This window comes from Leptonychotes weddellii, unplaced genomic scaffold, assembly GCF_054177405.1.
Source record: "Leptonychotes weddellii isolate Sample4059 unplaced genomic scaffold, ASM5417740v2 HiC_scaffold_15923, whole genome shotgun sequence".
Lineage (NCBI taxonomy): Eukaryota > Metazoa > Chordata > Mammalia > Carnivora > Phocidae > Leptonychotes > Leptonychotes weddellii.
In genome coordinates this window covers 1-4,669 of record NW_027741406.1, presented here as the reverse complement: position 1 = coordinate 4,669, position 4,669 = coordinate 1, and the positions used below count along the sequence as shown (strand labels likewise).

The 4,669-nt window shown below is 67.1% G+C and overlaps 1 long non-coding RNA gene across 1 annotated transcript; it reads left to right on the top strand.

Annotated features, from left to right (window-relative positions):
* Positions 1-29: 29 nt before the first annotated feature.
* LOC145718455 (uncharacterized) lies at positions 30-2,694 on the top strand. The gene is made up of 3 exons (XR_014141820.1): positions 30-176; positions 463-520; positions 2,206-2,694. It is a non-coding gene; the product is annotated as an uncharacterized LOC145718455 (long non-coding RNA).
* Positions 2,695-4,669: the final 1,975 nt, after the last annotated feature.

The following is a 4,669-nucleotide window of genomic DNA, read 5'->3' as shown; positions in this document are numbered from 1 at the left end:
CCCCCCCCCCCCCCCCCCCCCCCCCCCCCCCCCCCCCCCCCCCCCCCCCCCCCCCCCCCCACCCGCCGGCCCTGCCGCCCCCTTTACCACACCCTGCCGTCCTCTTCAGGATGAAGCCGGTGGGGAGCGTGAATGACGTGGCCCTGGATGCCTTAGATTTGGATCGGATGAAACAGGTGAGTGTGACCTTTCCTGGGAGGCCATGACAGAGACAGAGGCCGGGACCCTCTCGGGTCCACGCGGATAGGCAGGCTCAGCAGGGCGGCCAGAAGTCGCTCGGAGCCAGCGGTGGAGGAAGGGGGCCCCCCGCCCCATCATCAGCAGAAAAGCACCCCTCTACCCTTCTGGACACTCCAGCCTGCTCTGGGCCCCCCCACCCCCACCCCTGGGGCTGCCCCTGGCAAAGCCAGCTTCCCGGACTCTGCTTCCTGTCCCTTCACTTTGAGGCTCTGCTCCCAACAGGAGATCCTCGAGGAGGTGGTCCGAGAGCTGCACAAAGTGAAGGAGGAAATCATCGACGGTGAGTGCGGGACCCACCCTGGGGCGTCACCCAGGGTCCCGGGGGAGCGGCAGGGCGGCCTGGCCCCCAGGGCTGCAAGGCAGCAGAGCGGTGGCAGCCCAGCCAGGGAGACCCTCCTGGGCCCAGAGGCCCGCGGTTCCACGTCACCCCCCTTCTCTGGTCAAGCAGACTGAGGCTCAGTTAAGTGAGGTGGGGTGACAGCTAGCTCCGCACTCCCCGGCTTCCTCCCTGGGACAAATGTGTGAATGTGTGGAGGGGAGAGGGATCGGAGAGCGCATTCCAGAGCAAGACCGTTGAAGCCGCCTCCAGTCCGTCCCTCGTCTGTCTCAGTGTCTGTGCACTCAGACTGCCTCTCTGGACTCTGCCACCTTTGATCGCCGGGTCTGCGTTCCAAGCGTGGCGGCGGCCTTCCCCGGGGGGCGGTTACCGGGACCAAGAAGCCACAGAACCACCTGGGGCTGTGACGCAGTCGCCCGCTTGCTTGGCCCTGGGGTGGGCAGCCCACGCCAAGCGCCTCTGGCTGCAAAGACCAGGGCCCCGCCACAGGGCATCACAGCCATCCTTGCGCCACCTGCCCGAGCCTTCGAGGCAGCTGGCTCAGGTCCGGCGCGGGAGGGAGAGGAAGGGTTTGGGCAGAGCAGACTCGCCCTGGGAGCGGCAGTGAGGCCCAGCCCGGGCCCAGCCCGCCTCCCTCCCCCTCCTGAGGGGCCCGGTCCCCACAGCAGCAGCAGGGACCTGGGCACGAGAGGGCTCCGTGAACTAAAAGGGGTGCATGCTGGCGGCAGGGGTTTGGAGAGGGGAGGGCAGTGTGGGAGCCCGTGTGCAGGGCCGCCAGGCCTGGACCCCGCGCGCCGAGCTGGGACCGGCCACGCCCTGTCCTTGTCCCAGCAGAGGACGCTCAGTTCTTGTTTGTCCGGTCCCCCCGCCCTGCAACGGTCCTGGGCAGGGCAGATAAAGAGTTAATGAATGAAGAGCAAGGCCAAGCCCCAGAGGAGAGGAGACACCAGGCCGAATATTAACTCTGCTTTATTGCTGGGGCCCCCACCTGGGAGGGGCCGGCCCTCTGGCCCCAGGAGGCTGGGTAGGCGCAGCCGCATGGAAGCGGCCTCGTGGGCGGCCGCTGGGCCCAAGGGAAAGCACAGACAATGTGGGGGCTCCGAGAAGCACCCCCGTGTTACTGGCTAAGTGCCCGGCACTCCGCTCTTTCAGCTCCAGGCCCAGTGGGGTCCGTCTGGCAAAAGGCCCCAGTCTGGGGGGTAAACCGTGAGGGGTGGGGACAGGAAGCTGGGGAGAAGAGTAAGAGGAACCCTGCTCAAGGCTGGGCCCTACCTGCTGCCGCTGCCAGAAGGGGGGCTCCGGGTCCCCGAAGCAGCACCAAGTGCCCAGCTCTGAGGCGGGAGGCAGGCCAAGCACCATCCGCGCCCCCCCGCCCCCCAGCTCGCCCTCCACCTGGGAGGGGCAGCACCGCCCTCGGGAGGAGAGCCCAGAGGGCTCTGCGGTCACCCCCGAGTCTGTGCCCAAGTGCTCTGCGCTGCTTGACCTCCGGGAGCCTGGCTGAGGCTCTAGGAGATGGAGCAGGGCACACACCAGAAAGGACCTGCCCGGGGGCGTGGGCACAGGGCCCCACAGACAACCAGGCAGGCCTTGTCCCTGCTGCACCTGAGCCTCCCTGTCCTGTCCCTCAGCCATCCGGCAGGAGCTGAGCGGGATCAGCACCTCATAGTGCCCTGGGCCCCTGCTGCTGCCGCCCGAGACACCAGGCCAGCTGACGGCGGGGGACAGCGAGGAGCCCGGCGGCCCCAGGCCTCCAGCACACGGAAGCCCGCACTGAAGCCGGGATGTGCTTCATTTAGAAGTCTTAACCTGTGATAAAATATTAAAATGAGGAAACAAGTTCAATTTCTGGATTTTTTTAGATTCTACCTGACACAGAACACCAGGTCTACTCGCCTTTTTTGTATTTTATATTTGCCTATTTAAGTGTACATTTCTTTTGGTTTATAGAGGACTCCCCAAATCACGCGCTTCATTAGATGGTTTCCGAGTTTTCTCCTAGGTGATGCTGTTAACACCTTGGCTGGCAGTGGCGAGCTGTCCCCAGCGTCGTGGTGGTGAAGTCTGTCCACGCACTGCGGTGTCTGTGTCCACGTGGTAATAAACGCTTACTGTCCACACCCCTGGCTCGGGCTCACTCTCTCACGCCGCCTCTTGGCCACTCCGGGCTGAGGATGCCCCCTTCTGGGGGACGGCCCCCGGGCCTCGTGGCCAGGAGCAGCAAGAAGGCGGCGGCGGCCCTAGCGGGCAGCTGGGCTGAACACAGACAGGGGAAGGCGGGAGCGAGAGCAGGGGCCTCTCAGGCACTTCCAGCCGGGGGTCCTGGGGAGGGCTGCCCCCCGTGGCCTCCCCTGAGACGGCCCGAGTGCCACCCACACCTGGGGTATCAAAGGGGCTGGCTCCGTTCTGACCACAGCTCGGGGAGTGCTGGCTTGGGCTTAGCAAGGCAGCGGGGAAGTGACAGGCTGCATGGTCCCGGGAGGACCCCGGCCCTGCCCTGCATGCCCACCGAAGGCCCACCCCAGCACTTCTCAGACCCTGTGAGTTCCCCTTTGGAGCCAGAGAGGATTTGCCCCTGGGCCAGGAGCAAGCTGGAAATGCTGTACCATCTCCTGACCCCAGGGACACAGCAGTTTGCCCAGCCGTCCTGGGGGGGGAGGGCAGAGGGAGAGGGGATGAGGTGGGGCCCCCAGTCTGGCTGATGACAGGGGACTGCTGTTTTCTGGCCAGGCTCTGGACACCCCAACTCATCGAGTGCTCCCAACAACCCTGAAGCCGGGAGTAGGACGGTTCTGCCTGTTGGGGGTGAGCAGTCTGAGGCCTGATCTCAGAGCGGCTGCCCCCCCGCCCAGGTCCAGCAGCCGTTCTAACGGGGGTGGGGGGGGCATCTGGCAGGTGGTGACAGAGCACACCTCTCTCCCCGGGCAGCCTCCTCCCCAGGACAGCTCTGCAGGTGGCTGGGCCGGCAGCCCCGACGCGGGCAGGCCACCTGTCCAGGCTCCAGTACCCTGGCCCAGCTGCGCTTCCCTCCCAGGGCCAGCTCGGCGTCTAGGGGACACGGGTGCCTGGCATCTCAGGAGGCCACTCCCGGCCCCCGGCAGGAAGTCCACGCTCAGGCACAGGGCGCGGCGACACGCCTCCCTCCCGGGTCAGCTAGCACGGTCCCGCGGCACCCATCCAGGGGCGGTGCTCAGCCTCCCCCGGGGCCCAGGCACCCCTCCTGCTCCTGCTGGCCAGCCCCTGGGAGACCCGGACCCCGCCCTACCCCACCCCACCCCCTGCAGCCCCCTAGGTTTCAGCCGTGCCCCCATCAGGACAGGGTCATCACCAAGGACACCGGCCTGCTGCAGCCAGTCCCCCACCTGTCCGGCCCCCGTCTACCCTCCGTCTGGCCTGCGGCACCCTTCCTGAAGATCTCTCAAGTCCTGAGGGAGCTGGTCAGGGAGCCAGACCCCACCCTGTCCAGCCTCTGGGGCCAAGGCCTCGGGGTGGAGCGGGGGCAGGCGTGTGACTGAGGACAGGCAGCGTCTGCAGCGCTCAGCCGGGCTAGAGAGGCGGGAAGGCTGCTAACGAGGGGCTTCCGGGCCCCAGGACACGCAGGGGACACCCACAAAGGCACAAACCCCCCCGCCGGCCCCCGGGGATGCTGCCTAAGCACAAAGCGTGGAGAGCCACAGTCCCTGAGGGTGGGGAGCAGAGGGGCCGTGGCCTGGGCTGGCCGGGAAGGAGGCACGCAGACCTGAGGCCCGCTGGGGTGGGCCAGGGCCCCCTTCTGAGGCCAGGCTGGGGCCTTGACCGCCACTGGGAAGCGCGATGTGAGGCTGTGCAAACAGAATGCAGGGCGTGGGACCAGCAGAGAACTCAGCTCCGTGGAGACTGCGCACGGAGCACCCAGGGCGGGGCCGGGCCTCTGTCCCTGAGAAGGGGACAGAAGAGGAGGGCCCGGCCGGCGGGCGACAGCGCAGGTGCAGACCAAGCCTCTCCAGGCTGCAGCCCGTGCCCAGCGTGGCCAGACGTGGTCCTGGGCTCTGGGACACAGAGTGCAGCCAGGGCATGGGAACCAAATGCAGCCAAACCAGTTCTGGGCACTAGGCG